At 41.8% G+C, this 18932-nt stretch overlaps 1 protein-coding gene across 3 annotated transcripts in view; it reads left to right on the top strand.

Moving 5' to 3' along the window:
* plxnb2a.1 (plexin b2a, tandem duplicate 1) overlaps nucleotides 1–18932 on the top strand; it is a 241960-nt gene that overhangs the window by 101470 nt on the left and 121558 nt on the right. The gene's annotated exons all lie outside the window — the stretch shown is intronic.

Here is an 18932-nt window from a genome sequence, read left to right as displayed (position 1 = left end):
CACAGCATTGTTCCATCCATCATCTCCACCTCCTGACAAGTAATCTAAATGTTAAATCCCGGTAATACTCGTGGCTCTCTGCATACAAAACACTAATCAGGCGGTATGTCACTTTTATCTCCAAATATACAGTAGCGTTTTTTCTCTCTCACAATAAACACACGGACACATTGTTTCACTTAAGTTTCACTGATTTCGCTGTCAGCGTGGAAGGCAGAAAAACCTTGCAAACTCAATTTAGTTACCTACCGAATGTCCATTGTGAGTTTTAATCACTCTTATACTATCATCAAGGCTAATAGACGGGCTCTTTATCTGAAAGTAAGCCAGAAGACGTTTTATTAACCCCAGCACTGATCACTAGAAAGCTCCAGAAGGACCTCTTGCACTTCTCATCTCAGGGCATCAAATACATTTTGTCAAGGTGCAAATTTGCTCAAGGACAAGGTGTCTTTCTGTATTTGCACCTTAGCGCACAGAGTGCAAGAGGCAATATTGGTAAGAGGCAATGGTCCTCTTTGAAGGAGCAGCAAAATCCACTTAAATAAATGAGTGGCAGTGGCATAAATCACAAGACTGTCATTTCACTTTGTTTGTACGTGCTACTGATATCTACTTGATACGGTTCCAGTCTCGCAAAGCTCCAACACTTTGAAAAAAGATGCTTAAAGTTGGCCACATTTATGGCGATGATAATGACTTATAATCCTCATTTTTCTGTCCTGATAACGTTGGGGTGACATTTTTTCTGATTGTTTGTGAGATTTCAGTGTTTGTTCATATTTATAACCTTACTGGATCTAAAAATTAGATTTTTATTAAATATTCTTTGTAGGCTACAAGGTGAGCTTATAACTGAGCATTATAATGAAAGCAATTTCAGTAGCTACATGTCTGATAAGGGCAGTGAGTTTAAGAATGTTCTGGGCACACGCTGTTAAACATTACTTGCATTCTTGTCCATCGTAAGCAAATATATCTGTCCTCGGAGAATAGAGGGTTTTTTTTCAATGTGGCCTGTTTCCAAGGTTAAAATCTGAGCTGGTAAATGATGAATGAAAGGACAGAGCTGTGTTTTATACAACAATATCCAATATTTGGTCCATTCAGAGTCCATCGAGTCTATTTTTTGCACATCATCCGCAGCCTGTTTATCCATGGTCATGTAGTTTGGAAGGTTTCCAAATATGGACCGCTCATCTCTCCTTCGTGGCGCCTTTGATGTTTGACTGACGGGTCATTAATTAGCTCATTAGACTTCAGAGATTGGATGACCTTTGTATATTGGACGGCGTAAGGAGACTTACAGGAGACGCCCGCCATCTGGCTGGGTTTGGCTTTGTTTTTGCTGGCATAAACGCTGCATGACAAAACATACTGAAGTCAGCTTCAGCAGACGTGATCACATGACATGACATGCAGACATTAAACAGCAGACATGTTCATGTGAAAACACTGCACGGTGACTCTTGGTAAAGTGTGCCTTTTATGTTAACTGTTTAGTACAGTGATACTTTGCGCGCACACACACACCGTCAAAATTAATGAATTACGATGTCACAGCAAACACAGAGAGCAGGGGTGCACACGTACAGCTCGCACACTCTTGCACGTGCACACAGACCCGTGTAATGAAAGCGCATAGACAAATCAAGCAAAATGACATGAAAAAGATGATTACAAACACACACGTCTGTCTGTAAGCACTTCTCCCAGATTCCTACCCAACTCCTGCAGGGTTTTTGCACATGTGTGTGTTCATGATTATACGTGTGTGTGTTTTCTTCTCATTCAGATATTCTTCGGAAGCATCTGCGAGGATTTAATGAAAGAATAAAATTATTCTCTCAAGATTATCTTCGCTTAGAGCTATACATCCGTGTGTGTGTGCATGTGCACATGTGAACAAGAGTGTTCTTCTCCCATTCAAATATTCAGACATTTCCAAAAGCTTCAGCAGGGATTGAGTAAGATAATGGAGCTACTTTCCTAGATATTCCCCCCTCGCTCCTATCCTACTATCTCCTTCTCTTCACCCCCGTATTGCTACAGGCTGCATTTTTAATCTCCTGGATCATTTTGATCTCCTGAATCACTCACTGTCATCATTTCGAATTAAACCATTTTGCTGCTCATCTGCTGTGTCTGCGTTCCTCTTCAGGGTTTTTTCTTTCCCCTCCACTCCATTTGCCAGCATTGTGCAACTGAAAACAATTATTTTCCCACTGAAAGTGCTTTCCTTTGTGTTTAGTTCATCGGGCTGTTTGTAGACCCTGGAAAAGTCTTAAAATGGCTTTAACAACTGGCTCGAGACTGTTAAAGAGCTTTAACAAGGTTAAAGTAGAGTGTTTTTGGTCCTAAAGTCTGTTTTCCAATAATAAAGTGCGTATAACAGTGGATCTGGCTTATTTTTGTGCTTTTGTGAAGTAGTCCCTGATTTCTTTTTCTAGTTTAGGCCACATTAACAAGCAGTTAATAAAATTTGTAGTCCAGTTTCAGATGTTGGAATGCCTCCTTCAGCAATTCACATTGAGATACAGTGTGGCCTTTGAATACAGTCAGTTACACTATATAACAACACTCTGCAAATATAAGTAGGTCTACCTTGTGACAAATAATCAACAGAGCAATAATCAGCTGCCGATGAGTCTCTCATCCTGTCTTATTTCAACTTTATTGTGCTGGTGAGCTGTCGGCAGGGATGATCTTCATTCTGCTGTGCAGCCTCAGTAAGCCAAGTGCAGCAGAACAAATACTTCTGTTTAAAACTGCAGAGGGGGAGACTGAACTACAAGAGACTCTCTGGAAAGGCAGCTGAATGATATCAAAGACTGCCACAACAGCAGCCGGTCAGCCTCCTGAAAAGACGACATGAGGTGGGCAAAGACTGGGACGACGCAACTGAGCTTTCAAAATAAAAGCCAGGGGATTGTCTTCTGTTTAATCAATCAATTCATTGAAAAGGTAAAAATGCCAAAAGTAGTCACCAAATCCAATTTGTCAGCCTTTGGTCACTCAGAGAATGGTTTGATAGAGGTTTCTTCCTGTTGAAAAGGGAGGTTTTCCTTCCCACTGTCGCCAAGCGCTTAATTATAGTGGGTTGTCTGGTTGTTAGTGTTTTCTCTGTATACAGTCTGCACCTTACAATATAAACTGTTCTTATTTGGTGCTATCCATCAACCAATCTCCATCGGCTTATTGAACTGAAGCTGCCAAGAGGTGAGAGGCTGGGTACACCCAGGACTACAATAACCAGCCACACTCACGTTGACGCTTAAGTCTCTCCTGGGGACTCGTTTTTTCGGGCTGTGCTGACCAGGCCCCATATTCACGAAGGAATATTATTTATTTCCCACTGCTGCTGTGAAATAGTCAAGAATGGAAAAAGTTCAGGGTGTAAAAGCTACTGTACACGTATATAAGATGAAATTTGAAGTTGCTAATAATTCATTGTAATGTTTGCTTCATATTTTATTTTTCTACAGCCCTGTCTCTCTGAGCACAACGTTGTTTTACTACATTCGAGCATTTTTTTTTTCCATTTGCTGCCCTTTTTTAAAAAGAAAAAAGGAAAAAAAAACATTTATTCTCTCTCTCTCTCTCTCTCTCTCTTTTAAAAACAAGTAAGCTGCCAGAAGTGGGATTTGTTCTCCTTCAGCAGGAGAAAATATTTTGCTCAGTGTGAGATGTTGGTCTTACAATCACTTTGCTACCAGAGCTGTGATGCCTGGAGGTGACTGCTCGGCCGTGTAGAAAACACACCAGCAGTGCTCTGAACGCAGGCAGCAGGCGGCGAAATCGGGGGAAAATGTGATGTAAATAGTTTTAGTCGCCAGAGACGCTTTGCTGCCTTTAAATCTTGCCATGATTGGATTTGGAAAGGGAGCGCTAACAGACTCTTATTATCAGCAACCCGAGTAGATGGCCGTGTGTGTGTGTGTGTGTGTCCTGAAGCCACCTGATAGCTAAGCTCTGATGGGTTTTTGTCTGTCGCCAAATACCCGTACACTTTCCCCTTGAAATAAATTGCAGAGTAAAGGAGGTGGACTTCATTCGCCGTCTCCTCGACGTCTTGCTGTTCAAAGTCTCTCGGGCTCCTCTGACGTAAACCAAACCTCGTAGAGAAGAGAAGCCTTTGTTCTCATGCAGCGCTTCTCTGTATCACAGCTCATCAGCAGGACCTCCATTAAAGATGAACAGTGTGTCACTGGTTGCATAAGAGGCCTGAACCTGTTTCAAAACTGAGTTTGCTTTGACAGTTGACAAGTTTGCAGCTCAACACGGAAACTTGAGTCTTTTATTATTTCTCCCGGGGCCACAGGTGGCCCTGAACCCTGAAATGTTTTGGTACCTGTCAGTAGTTCACCATCAAAAAACCACTGATCCTCTGATAAATGATGCATCTGACTGCTCTGCTGCTGCAATATAGTGAAAATCCCTCTACTTTCAGCAAACTTCCCTAAATTTCACTCCGTGCACATGAAATATGTTATTTAGGAGTCTAAATGTGAATAAAAGAGTTCTACTTCACATCAGGTCCTGAAAGTTACGTTTTCGATCTTCTACACCGCATTCCCTTACGTTTAAAACTAGCACTCGTTTGTCCAAAAATTTCAAAATGGTTCAATAGAGCATTTATAAATCTTTTATCCTATGAGCCCTCTGCTGGAGCGCTCATAGTTTGGCCAACACTGATGTCACCAGGTCAAAAGAAGGATGGGAATTCGGTATGGATAAAAGACAGAACCTTCCATAGTTTAAACACACTTTTCCTCAAACTAAATGTCACCAAGCAGTTGATCTGTTACACTTCCTGCTGTTATGACCATACACTTGTTTTTGTTTTCAACATTATCATAATTTCAAACACATGCCCTTCTTCTTCCTCAAGTTTAGATTTGTGGATTTGTAACTTGAAGCTCCATGTCAGGAAGGTTTGAGTAGTTTTAAAATGCTTTTGCATTCACAATGGAAATGCAACTGTTTTAATCAATTTTCTATTCTTTTGATCCGTCTACCCTAAAAGCTGTATACAGTTGCTAATGTCATTCAGGGAACATACAGGAAGTGATGAAACTCTTAGAATGCTCATGAAAATACAGCTACAGTCATGAACCAAAAACTCAAGTCAAAGCTGAAATATCTTTAGCCTGCATTATTCCTAATGGCCAACAGGGGGCGACTCATCCTATTATTGTTATTATTAAGTAACTCCACTGGTACTGAAGTTGTGTTTTGTTGTGTCATCTAAGAATATCTTTCTTCACATTTGGGTGTATTAAAAGGCACAATAAGAATTTTGTAATTTCCTTGGAGAATTTTTAGCAGCTAAAATTAACACCGTGGTTTTTGCGATAGTGAATTGCAGATAGCTATCGTAGCTGATAACACACCGTCATCCAGTGGTTTATAAACTATATGTCTATTTCAGATGGAGTAAATAGGATTTATGAAAAGAAAATGGACAAAAATGAGTTTGTTGATGCTGTCGTGCTTATGGTTATTTTGGTAAAACTGAACATGGAAACTGGGGCAGTAGGCAAGGAGGGTTTTTTTTTTCTGGCTTCTCAAGTGGGGAAGAGGAGATTGCTTATAATAAAGTGAAGACTACAAACTCAAGGCTCCAAAACAGTAGTCCATGAACCAACAGGTAAAGTAATAGTACCTACACCCATCTTTTATATACAGTCTGTGGCCAAATTACCAAGAGTTGTATCTGCTGAAATCAAAAATGTCAACCAGTCAGGACCAAACAGCTTCAGTAGGAAATGGTAAATAGACAGCACTTACCTCTACAGAACTATTTCCTGTTTATTAAAATAATTTCAGGTTTTCCTTCTAAATAAATGGAAGCTAAACTAGCGATGATATTTTACAGATTACTCACGCTTTCTTTCCTCATCCTTTTTCACTTCACTCTCATTCATTTCCCCCTCATCCTCTCCCTTCTCCCTTCAAACTCTCGCGCTCGTGCCTCTTCCCTTGCCCTCCGGACAGACCTGGATCATGGGGATTACAAGGGTTTTGTGTTTCAGCGGAGAGAAAGATGAGGAGGAAGAAAGGAGATAAAGAGGGCAGTTGGAAAAGGGGGTGGAGGGGAAGACGAGGAGAGGAAGGAGGGCGGGAGCATGTTTGTACAGGCGAGAGAGGAGGAATAAAAGGGAGAAAAGGGAGGGAGGAACTCCAGGGATTCTTGTTCCTCTTTCAACACTCTGGAGTTTTTTTTCTTACTTTTATCTTTTTTTTCTTTATTCATTCTTTCACTCCACTCTGGGTTCAGTCTGTTTACACACACACACACACACACACACACACACACACACACACACACACACACACACACACACACACACACACACACACACACACACACACACACACACAGTACTGAAAGTACCTCATTACTGGAGTCAAAAGTGTTGTTGGACTTGCTATTCAGAATACAGATAGGAAATACAACACCAGACACACCCCTCACTGTGAGAGTCTCTCACAGACAGACAAACACACACACAAGCACGCACAGGCACACAGAAAGACACAACCTCTCAATCCTCCCAGGTGAATTAGCATTCCCTCTTTTCTTCACATTAAATTGTATTTGCATTGGCGGAGCCTCGGTGCAGTTTCTCTTTTCATAAACTATCAGTCTGAGGAAATTATGGAGGCCTGATCTGAATGCAAAGGAAGAACAAAAACAAAATGGAGTTGAAGCAGTAGATGAAAGTCGTGATTAGGTTTTGAAAAATGACGAGGGAGATAAAATGCAGGTCTTTAATTGAGGTATTGGGGGGATAATAATTAAAATAACTGTTGCGGGTAGACATTCAGCATTGTGCCCGTATAACAACAGCTGTCAGCGTGTGCATGTGTCGCTATTTTGAAAGATGTTATTGTCTAAACGCAGCCTCACCGAATATTTTTAGGCACTGGTGCTGCTTTGTGACCTCTCATGGATGTATTTTGGCTACTAGAGGGCAAACATATTGTGAGTTCTCTCTTTTTCTTTTGACCAAACTTTTGCAAAACATGGATTTAACTTCTAAGTATGAACGTTTAAGTGAAGGCCTTTTAGATGAATTCTTTTTAATGACCAGTAGGGGGCAACTATTCTAGAAGTCTATGGAAAAGGATCTCTGAGCTCAGTAGAGCTCAACCTGCTCAACCTGCTGCCTCAGTAGACATGGTCTCAGTTGCATGTTGTTGAATCCAACATGATCATTTTTTGAATTACGGCCCCAATGAGGGTCAAAAAAGGACAGTGAAGCAGGTTTTACTGTAGGGCGTCTCTGTGATTGATATGTTGTTGATGAATGTGCAGTGTGCTCTGTGACTTAGTCATGTTGCACATGTCTGGAATATTACCATTCCAGATTTACAGTACTGTGCAAAGGTCTGCAGCCACCCCCAGATACCTTTTATATTTTGCATTCAAACAGCCAGATTTTATTTAAATGTTTGGTCTTGAGCAGTAGTTCTCCAGGCTTTGTAAAGGTCTTTCAAACCTCTTCCCTGGACATTGGCTGCTTTTTCACTTATTTTCAGTCCAGTTCTCTTTTTTTGTTTATGCTATAAATACTAGCCTATGAATCAATCCATGCATGAGAATGTCAAGGGATGAACTAGGGTTGTCTGCACACAACAAACAACATTGCAAAGAAAATGTTTAAATAGTATCTTTCGTTGAATCTGTGAAAATTGGCAAAGCTGAAAGCTTAATTCCCAAAGAGCTATTAGCGAAAATCTTCAGGATCAGCGTGCAGTGTGTCCTTAAAGAGTTTGAGGAAACTGGACAAGTGGAGGACAAAAAAATAAGTGGTATGTTTAAAGTGGTATTTGGAAGTCATGCCCTTAACCCTTTACAGCCGATCGGAGCGGGCACGCTCCATTTTGCGTAACTATTTTTAAATCCCGGTAGCACTGCAACCACGTAAGCTAGCGCAATAATTTTTTTTGCATATGAAACTGGAGGAGTTGTACTTACATCTTATGCCATCAGCTTGTCCTCGGTCACGGTTTCCTTCCACATATAGCTTTGCAAAAACTGCATAAAAATCACTTGCAGCAACAAAAACATGATATTCCAGAAACACGCTTCGCCGATCCGATCAGCTGTTTGTAATACTTCCTATGTCCATCAGCGCGAACTATCACATGACCACATGACCTGCCCGAAACCGGAAGTGACGTCATTTTGCGGAAATGTAGTTTTTTTTTACGATCGGGGCCTTATGAGCCTATACTTGTGTTTTAAAAAGTTATGTTTGAGTTTATGACTTTCTGTGTTGTTTCTGGGATGCTTAGGACTCATATTGCACTGCTGGAAATAGTTTATTTTGATGCATATGCTGTTATTTTGCAAATTTGCACTATAATATTTATTTTCGTTTTTCCTGCAGTATATAAAAATTGGTGTATTTCAAAAATAAAACTATGAAGACACTCAAAATAAATTTCCTGTGGTGGGAAACTAGTTTGTGCAACTTTTTTGTATTTACAGTTTTGAGGGATGAGCCTCTTAAATTTCTCTAACTAGAAATATATGTTAAAAAAACAAAACCGATTTTCAATTTTTTTGTAGTTTATTGCACTTTTTTGCAATTTATGTAATTACTATGCACCTAATGCAGACATATTATTAAAGTTTGGGTTATAATGGTTGTATTGATGTATAGCAACTTGAAATGCTCCCAAAAATGGCTACACAGCATGTAAAAATATAATATAAGCTCTGGCGGACTTGGTTCTATGGTAGGTCTTAAAGGGTTAAGAAATAGAAAAACAAAATCCAGCAAAGACCTGACACATGTTTGGATGATCCATGTAACGTTTAAACGCTGACATAAACTGTCTTCCGTACCTAATGCATGCATTTGGATTTATCCCCTGAAATGCAATGGCATACGTTGTACTGTTGCAAAAATCACCTTTGCATGACTGAACGGCTCTGTGATGATGCAGTAATGATCAGTGCGTGCCTAAAATGTCAGTTTTCTGAGTGTCATTGTTTGATGAGTGCTTAATGAGCTTATAAGAGGTTGATTCTGAATGAAACTGGAGTCGGAGCTAAAAATCACGAGACTTTTCTTTCACTCTGTGTGTCTGTCCTGGAAAGGTCGAGCATGTTGTGAAGCTTTTTCCATCATGAAAGAGCATTTTTGGCCCTTTGAGAGTGGCCCTGTGTGGGTACTTGAGCCCCAGCTCCTCTGTGCGAGGGTCTGTGTGTCCGTGCAAGAGTCAAAAGCTGCCCTGCTGTTCATCATGGCAAATGCTGCTGTTCTTCAGCCCTAAATATCTTGTTAAGCTCTGAATGGAGCATAGTTATCAGCGGGCCTGCTTAGTATTTACTGCCACTGCAGAGAAATAAATCTTGGATATGCACAATTTTTTTTTGTTTTTCTCCCACTTATCAGGCCTGCTAACGTCAACACAGCCAGGAGCTATGTCTAAGAGGCACTGTCTGGGTTCACAGTTAGCCACTACTCTGCTATTTATACTCGAGTGGAAACAGTTTGCCCTCAGGACCAGAAAGACTTTGTGCCAGAAAACTTCATTGTCAGATTTCAGTCTACCAGCTGTGGTGGTGATGCTGCCTGGATCTTGTGATTCTATCCTTAGATTTGACACAAAGCTCGACGGCAAGGAACCATAATGACTCAATGATGTTGCCAAATAAATATGAAACACTTCATTCCTGCAAGCAGTGGAAAACTTGCCTCCAAAACTAACAGTGCTTAATCACAGACAGCGGGAACAGTTTTCTAAATATTCACTTTTAGTCTGGAAACCGCATTTATTTGCTTCTCGGACTGATCGGGTTGTGTAGATGAGGTTTTTATAACTAATCTTTATTATGGATTTAGCCTTTCACTGTCTGGGGTGGATTAATAAGTCTTGTCCATCTAATCCTGTTTGATTTAGTCTGCCTGGCATGGTGGCATTTAAATATGCACAGAGCTGATGAGGAGAGGGTGGATGTGCGCAGGATTCTTTAGCTCAATATATTTCCACTCTTTACCCCCAGTTAACCAAGTGTACCTAACAAAGTGGCTGCTGGGTGTTTAATTTCTGAGAAAATTCATGTCCAAAAACAAAGACATATTTTAAAAAGCAATAAACAAACATTGAAACCTCAATGGATTTTAGCTAAACTATAGTTTTTGTCTTGCAGCAGCATTTTTGATCCTTGTAAGAGGTTTTTTGTTTTTGTGATATGTGACAGTTTCACCTGTGCACGAAACGGTCCTCCATAAAAATGTCCACCCATTTTCAGATGCAGTAATGATGCTCGAAGCAGGATTGAAGGTAACATCACTGCGGCGCTACAAAGGAGGGAGGAGATTGAGGTGGATGGATGGGTCTTTGAACGTGATTGCATGCACCGGACAAAAACTTAATTTTATTTGTTAAAAGGCTGACATGAAAACTTGATCAAAACACTGCACTGATTAGTGTTGTGACATCACTGTAAGAAGGTCAGGTGCAAACTTTCTGATTGGCTGTTGGTATGAAATGTTTGAAGATACGATGATATGAGTGCTAGATTAAAAGGAGACACGCCCCCATTTCTATGAATCATCATGTGGTGACAAGGCCACAGAGAGTTTACTGGAAACCCACAGCTTAACTAATAACCACAAATAAATTTAAAGTGTGTTTTAATACAGTGAAGTCAAAGTTCTTCAGCTAAAGCTGTTTTTTCTGCTTTCGCTAAATGCTGTCGCCTCTTTTTATTTCAATAAGTGTGCCAGAGTCAGTTTGGTTTTCTGAGGAATCTAAGCCACTGAGATTTTTGGTGTTTCAATAAAAGATAAATATACTGTATATTAATGTGTAAGAGTCAATTTTTAAAACATAGTGTTTTGTTAATTAAAATGTTTTCCTTTTTTAAAATTTTTTATTCAGACCTCATCCTGCTAATTATAACGTCTGCTTTATTTCCTTTCACTGGCTTAAAACGGCTTGTTTTTTGCCATGTTTCTTTCACAGTCGGTGACAGAGTTAAAAAGACTTTATTTTCCTGCTTTTAAACACTAAACGTGCACCTCGGGACCAACACGAGCGCAGCGTGCTATTAAATATTTGCAGCGAGAGAGAGAGAGAGAGAGAGAGAGAGAGAGAGAGAGAGAGAGAGAGAGAGAGAGAAAGCTCTGAGTGAATGGAGGAATGAAAGCCAAGAATGGAGGAAAGAGTTTTTGGCTTTCATTCAACTTCACTAACACTGAACCCGACTGTGTTTGTGTGTCACTGAGGCAGAGGCAGCCTGCCATGCCTCAGTGTGTTAATTATGTAAATTGGTCATTAGGAGCCCTTATGGGGGCCAGGAAACTGCCCAAACACACACACACATGTGCGCGCGCACACACACGCGCTCATCGGCTGTTAAGTGGGGAAACTGGAGGGAAATAAGGGCATCGGAAAAAGGAAAACTTTCCCTTGAACTTTATCAGAAAAGTGACAGAGTAGAAGTATTCCTGTGGAGGCCTGAAAATCTGGCAAATGTAAGAGGGGGGGGGGGGAAATTCCACGTGCTGTCTTCTCACTTGAATCGATATCAGTAGAAACAGTATTTTGGTGTAAAAAAATCGGGCTTTTGTGCAAAGGAGAGAATCGCCGGGTGCCATTTTCACCACGCTGTCTCGGCTGTTTGATGAAACGTAGAGCATATTCACACCATACGTTGCCAGTAATAAATCAAATCACTTTTTTTTTTATTGTCACATCACATGTGCAGGCACACTGGCACAGCACATGCGAGTGAAATTCTTGTGTGCGAGCCCCACAAGCAACAGAGATGTGCAAACACAACAACACAAACGAGCAAAATACAAGAATGGCCAACCTGAAACTAATAAATATATGTACAATATATAATAGTGTATGCATTTCTGGATGTATATACTAAATATTTTCCTACGTGTGTGTGTGTGTGTGTGTGTGTGTATACACATTTTTACAAATTAAATAGTAAAAAAATATAATAATAATAATAATAATAATAATAATAATAATAATAATAAAATATATAAAATATACAGAGTTGAATATGTGCAAAACAAGTGGCATTTATATACAGTGTGGAGTGCATAATGTTAAAGTTCCAGTAGTGAAGCTGAGGTGTCTATGACGTGTTCAGCAGTCTGATGGCCTGATGGAAAAAGCTGTCTCTCAGTCTGCTGGTACGGGACCGGATGCTGCAGAACCTCCTTCCTGATGGAAGTAGTCTGAACAGTTTATGGCTGGGGTGACTGGAGTCCTTGATGATCCTCCCCGCTTTCCTCAGGCACCGCTTCCTGTAGATGTCTTGGAGGGAGGGAAGCTCACCTCCAATTATCCGTTCAGAGCACCGCACTACTCGCTGGAGAGCTTTGCAGTTGTAGGCGGTGCTGTTGCCATACCAGGTGGTGATGCATCCAGTGAGGATGCTCTCAATGGCACAGCGATAGAAGGTCCTGAGGATGCGGGGGCTCATGCCGAATCTTTTCAGTCTCCTGAGAAAGAAGAGGCGCTGCTGCGCCTTCTTCACTGTTTTGTTTGTGTGTACTGACCACGTAAGATCCTCAGCCAGGTGTACGCCAAGGAACCGGAAGCTGCTCACTCTCTCCACAGCAGCGCCGCTGATGGTGATGGGGGTGTGTACTTCTCTGCACCTCCGGAAGTCCACTATCAACTCCTTTGTCTTTGCGACGTTGAGGGTGAGATGGTTGTCTTGACACCAGTGGGTCAGGGCGCTGACCTCCTCCCTGTAAGCCGTCTCATCACCGTTGGTGATAAGACCCACCACTGTAGTGTCGTCCGCAAACTTCACAATGATGTTGGAGTTGTTAGTGGCCGTGCAGTCGTAAGTGTAGAGTGAGTACAGGAGAGGGCTCAGTACACACCCCTGTGGAGCACCAGTGTTCAGTGTGATGGGGGATGAGGTGATGCTGCCCAGTCTGACCACCTGGCGTCTGTCAGACAGGAAGCTAAGGATCCAGCTGCAGAGGGAGCTGCTCAGTCCTAGATCCTGCAGTTTCCTGTCCAGCTTCGAGGGAACGATGGTATTGAATGCTGAGCTGTAATCTACAAACAGCATCCTCACATACGTGTCTCTCTTCTCCAGGTGTGACAGGGCAGTGTGTAGTGTCAGGGCTATGGCATCATCAGTGGACCTGTTGTGGCGGTATGCAAACTGTAGAGGGTCCAGTGAGTCGGGTAGTGCAGAGCAGATGAAGTCCCTGACCAGCTTCTCGAAGCATTTGCTTACGATGGGGGTCAGGGCTACAGGTCGGCAGTCGTTCAATGAGGAGATGGTGGAGGATTTGGGTACAGGGACGATGGTGGCCATTTTGAAGCAGGCTGGGACTACAGACAGAGAGAGGGAAAGGTTGAAGATGTGCGTGAACACTCCAGCCAGCTGAGCCGCGCATGACCTGAGGACGCGGCCGGGAATCCCGTCCGGACCAGTAGCTTTGCGTGCGTTCACCTTCCTGAAGCACCTCCGCACATCCTCCTCAGACACAGTGTGCGCACTGACGTCATCCGCGGTGCGCACACTGTCCGGTCTCATGGTGTTCGCTGTGTCGAATCTAGCGTAGAATACGTTTAGATCCTCACACAGAGAGGCCGTGGTCTGCGGTGTGCTGGTTTTCCCTCTAAAGTCTGTGATCGTGTTTAGTCCCTGCCACATACTCCGAGGGTTGTCAAACTGTTGTTCCACCCTGTCCCTGTACTCACGTTTGGCTGCTTTGATCGTCTTCCGGAGTTGGTAATGTGCGTGTTTGTAGTCCGATGTGTTCGCGGAGGCAAAGGCGGTGTTCCGTGCCGCCAGTGCCGCGCGAACATCTCCGTTAATCCAGGGTTTTTGATTTGGGAAGGATTTGACTGTTCTGGATGGGACGACATCTTCCACGCATTTCCTGATAAATCCACAGACTGAGTCTGTGTATTCATCAATGTCTCTGGCGGCCACGTGAAACATTTCCCAGTCCGCGTGATCAAAACAGTCCCGCAGCGCAGACTCCGATTGGTCCGTCCAACAGTGCACCGCCCTCCGGGTTGGAGCTTCCTGTTTCAGCTTCTGCCTGTAGGCGGGCAGGAGCAGGATGGAGCAGTGATCTGATTGGCCGAATGGGGCGCGGGGGAGGGCTTTGTACGCATCCCGGAAAGAGGTGTAACAGTGGTCGAGTTGCCGGTTTCCACGTGTGTTGAAAAGGATGTGTTGATGGAGTTTTGGTGAGACTTTCTTCAGGTTTCCCTTATTAAAGTCTCCGGCTGTGATAAACGCTGCCTCTGGGTGTGCGGTTTCCTCGCTGCTGATCGCGCTGTACAGTTCCCTGAGTGTAAATGGCCCTTCTCCATATTTGGAAGTGAGCGCTCCGAGGTGGAGAGGGAACGCTGGAGCGTCTGTGGTGCCAGGATGATACTTGACATTGCTGAAGAACAGACGTTACATTTGGCTATTTTTAACAGAAGAGTGTGAGTGTGTGTGGACCTATGCTTCCTCAGTTGTTTCAGTCATTGCACACAGGGCTGGTCTCTTATAGTAGATATTAAAATATATATTCAATGACTTTAAATTGTGCTGTGTTTTTGCACTTTTAATAAGTTAAATTAATATAAAATAATTGTTATTGTAGAGATTTCTTGAAACAGCATTGAAGACTTATCCAAAAAGCAAAAGTACAGAAGGCTTTCAAAATATGAACAAAAACAGTGAAATTCTCTTTCGAAATTACCCCTTAAACAACCTTAAATGCATACAAAGACTAAAATGCTATGAAAGGAAAATTTCAAGTTGCAAAAAAAAAAAAAGAAATACAAAGAGCAAATTAACCAGCATTGACAAACGACTGCAAACTGACCAAAACTAAGAGTAAAAAATTGTGGAAATATGACACGCACGGTCAAAATCTGAAGCACCCAAAAACAAACACATGCAGACATAAAATTACCAAATGAAAAACCTAAAATATCAGCCAAGCAATATTAAAGCAACAATATAAACAGATTTAACAAACAGAAATATCTGAAAAATAACAAAAACAACCAGAAACAAAATGACAAAAAAGAGAACCAAAACGTAAAAATGTCACTGAACATAAACAAAATTCCACGTAAACCCCCAAAAGATGACAAAGACAGAAAACAAACAAACTCGTAGACACAGAAATCCAAAACGACCAAAACAAGATTCAAAGCAAACACAAAGAGAGACAAAGTTACCAAAAAGAAACCAGAAACATCTGCAAAGAGATGAAAACTGACCAAAAAGAGAAAGAAAGCAGTAAAAATGTCACACGGTGCTCAAAATGAACCCTAACAACGTGCAAAACGGTGGCAGGGAGAGAAAACAATCTCAAACACAAAATAAACTCTACACACAAAAATTCAGAGTAGCCAAAATGAGAAGGTAAGCAAACACACAGAGGGCAGGGAAAAAACTGAAATAATTTACAAAACAACCAAAATAAAGTAAAAATCAAACACAGACACGAAAAAAACAGAAGTATGCACAAAGACAAGAAAGCTGATCAGAAACAGACATGAAAATGCTTAAAACTATCTGAACTTTTATCACAATAACCTCCACAAAACTGGAAAAGAATCCAAGGAGAAGAAAAAACATTTATGGACAAACACAACTGAATTTAAACATTTAAATCTTTTGCACACAAAAAATAAGAAGTAGGAAAAGAGAAAAAAAGAAATTACAGCGCAAATATAAATGGAGAAAAAAACCAGCAGAGTTGCCCCATGCTGACACTTGAAAGTATCTTTTATATAAACTCAGTCTTTGACATTGTCAGATAAAGTTTACTGCACTTACTGAGCAGCTGTTTACAGCTCTGTAGGTAAATATGGAGTTTCTTTAGGGGAAATGGGACTGGCGAGCTTTTAGCTGAGGTCATGCTCGCTGTGGGTGGTTACCGCTGACACTTTGAAGCGCTGGGGCAGGAACCTGAACCCAAACTTGCCAGCACAGTGACCCTGATTGGGAGAAAGAATAAAAGCTCCTCTTCAGATCAGCCCAACAACAGAGAGCCAATAGTTGTTCTAAGAGGACTTTAAGAAAAGCTTCCTTGGTTGTTTTTTTTTTGGGGGGGGGTTTTGGACACATTACTTCAATAAGGAGGAGCTGTGAAGTAATTAGCCCCCTGCTGATTCCAGTGCTAAAACCTTGTGTTGATGAATGCATCTGTCTGTGATCACGCTGCACTCCCGCTCTGTCTGCAGTCACCTTGCCAGCATGATGCCCGGATATAAAACTGAAGCTTTCTTATGAGCGCCATTTGTCTGGCTTTGTCAGACCAAACAAGCTCTCTGATCACACCAAATTGTGCTTAAGGATATTTTGATGGGCTTTTCTAAATCTTTTCTGGCATCTAATGGGGCATTAATTGCAAATATAATTGGGACATTAGAAGTTTATTCTTGTCTGTGGAAGCCTGAAAGGTGTTTGGCTCCATGCAGCATCAGCTCAGTGAGATTCAGAGCAGGTTTATGTCTCTACAGGGAGGAGATGAAAACTCGTGATTATTCTCAGGTGAATTTTTCTCTCTCAAAGCCAACTCAGGGAGGCTTAAAGGGGCTGTAAATCACTCTGTCTTATTATATTTATCCCAAGTGAATCACCTCGCTCAGCAGCTTTCAGTCTGTCCCGCGCCCCCTTATGGATGATTTTTTTTTTCCCTTCCATGCCTTGTAATGGCCTGTTTGAACTCCCATCTTTAGTTCTCTAATATCTGACAGATAAAGCACTGTGACAAACCAATCTTTGGAGGGTTTACTGTCTACCTTCTCTTGACATTTGTTCACCAATCAGTCTTTTATTTTTTTCCTGTCCATCATGGTCTCTTCCTACATGTCAGTATTTATTCCTTCCCATTTTTCCTTCAATCTGTCTCCTTCTCTTCGGCTGTCAGATGACTTAAATGATAAGAAATGGCAGCCGTATCAGAAGAAAAGACCGTGCCTGTGTGTGCACGCGTGGCTTCAAGTCTGCACATTCGAGTGTGCGGTTGGCAGGGCTGTCGGCTCCGGCTGTCATTGTGTCATCGTCATTTTCATCCCCGTAGCGCTCCGTCACATGCGTGCACACTCTGAACTGACGGACAGCGAGGAAGAAATGAAGACGGAGAGACAAAACAGTCACAACAGAGACATTCTTGATGTCAGATATTTCAAACAGCAGTTTAGTGAAGAGCCAAGGTCCCCGCTGGGTCCTAGACAGGCTCTGTAAAGCGAGCTGTAACCTCTGAACTCTCACATTGAGAGCTTTTCATGAGTGGAAACAAACTCAACTAAACAAACTTAACTACATCACAGGAACAGCCGGCTCCCCTCTGCCCATAACCTCAATTGAGTTCATAACCTCAATCTCTCTGCCATCCAAAAGCAAAATTAATACCAACTTCTTTTTTTAGTTACGTTGCAGTTCAGCGGTGCAGAGACCCAAGTTGCATATTTTGATGCGAAGGGGGGAGGTGGGGGGAGATTATCTTTCTTTTCTTTTGTTTTTACATTCAAAAAGCTCACCCATCAACTCAAATCAATTGAGTGAGATGAATCCCCACAGAGCAAGTTTAATGGAAGTCAGAGAAAGGAAAGATCTAATCTGCATTGCAGCATAACAAGAATATTTCTACGCTATTATCAATGAAACCAGATATTCTTGTCATCAAGGAAAAATAATAAATAGCTTGGCTCTGAGTGCATATTTGTTTTTGTTTTTTCTGATTATCTCATTTGAAGCACATCGTGCTTTGAATTTCCACAAATCATCTTTTAGTTGAGTCAATGTGGCAGCGCTCTGCTTGTTGACACCATCTGTTGCGGCTTTATTTTTCTCACATTGACATATTGAGCTCGAATTTTTTCCCCCTGACCCAGTCTCCTCGTTGCACTTCTAACTTCCATCTGAACTGAAAAGAAACATCCTTCAGTCATTAACCCAACGAATAAAAGCTACCGCGAACAGCACGGACCTTTTCTCTGGCTTTTGTGTTTGCATCGAATGGCAGTTAACTCTCTGCACATCCGTCAGACATGAAGAGCTTTCGAGCTGTTTTTCTGGCCACCTGATGCATTTAATTCCACTCTTAGCCATAGTTGGTCACTGTCACCATGGGGGCGGGGGCGCTGCCTGTTTGGTGAACATTTGTGTCCAATGTTTGGTGCTGAGGGCGGCATCAATCAACCGCTGCTTCTCTAAATCTTGTTTTGAGAAGTGCTTAGTCGTCAGCTAGGCCTAAAATGCATCTTCCCCAACTGGTTGGCAAGTGGTTTCTTACAGTGATTAGGTGAAACTGATCGCTAGCAGATTGCAGCGGTTGCCCATAGTTTGCATGGAAGTATGGGCAACAAGTAAAGTGTCCGCAAACACTTGCTATTTTGCTGAGCAGAAGTGAAACTGTGAAAAGTGCAACGCCAACTGCAGACCGTTCACCTACAAAATGAAAGTTGTGCCTTTTTAAAACGCTTTCTTGCATCAATGAGGCAAAATTTTAACTGACTGGATCGCTGAGTAGCGCCCCAGTGTTTGCAGACAAGTCTCTGTCCCCCATGCAACCAGTAGCAATCTGTTAGCAAGCAAAGCAATCATAAAAAGGTCACTGCACCAGCCTGTGTTTACACGTGCTGATCAAAGCATTAAAGCAATGTGAGCTGGGGAGTTTTGAACAGCTTAAATCACAACTCGTTGTTATTAAGGAGCGTGTTGGCCATAGCGTCTTGGGGTTTTTTTTGTAACAGGTTGCAGTAATATTTATTTATTCTGCTATAAAGTTGGTCAATTTTAAAAAGGGAGCCAGCCTCAAGTGGCCATTTGAGGAACTGCAGCTCTGCTTTGAATGTCCTATATTCTGAAGTAATTTTTGTTAAATTTGTCTCTAGAGTAGCTTAACAATGTGAGGATAAACTTTAGGTGAGATCAAAATGCTCTTTGTGATTAT

This window comes from Rhamphochromis sp. 'chilingali' (assembly GCF_963969265.1).
Source record: "Rhamphochromis sp. 'chilingali' genome assembly, chromosome: 7".
Classification (NCBI taxonomy): domain Eukaryota; kingdom Metazoa; phylum Chordata; class Actinopteri; order Cichliformes; family Cichlidae; genus Rhamphochromis; species Rhamphochromis sp. 'chilingali'.
Note: the sequence above shows the minus strand (reverse complement) of the source record. Positions and strands in the feature narration are given on the sequence as shown.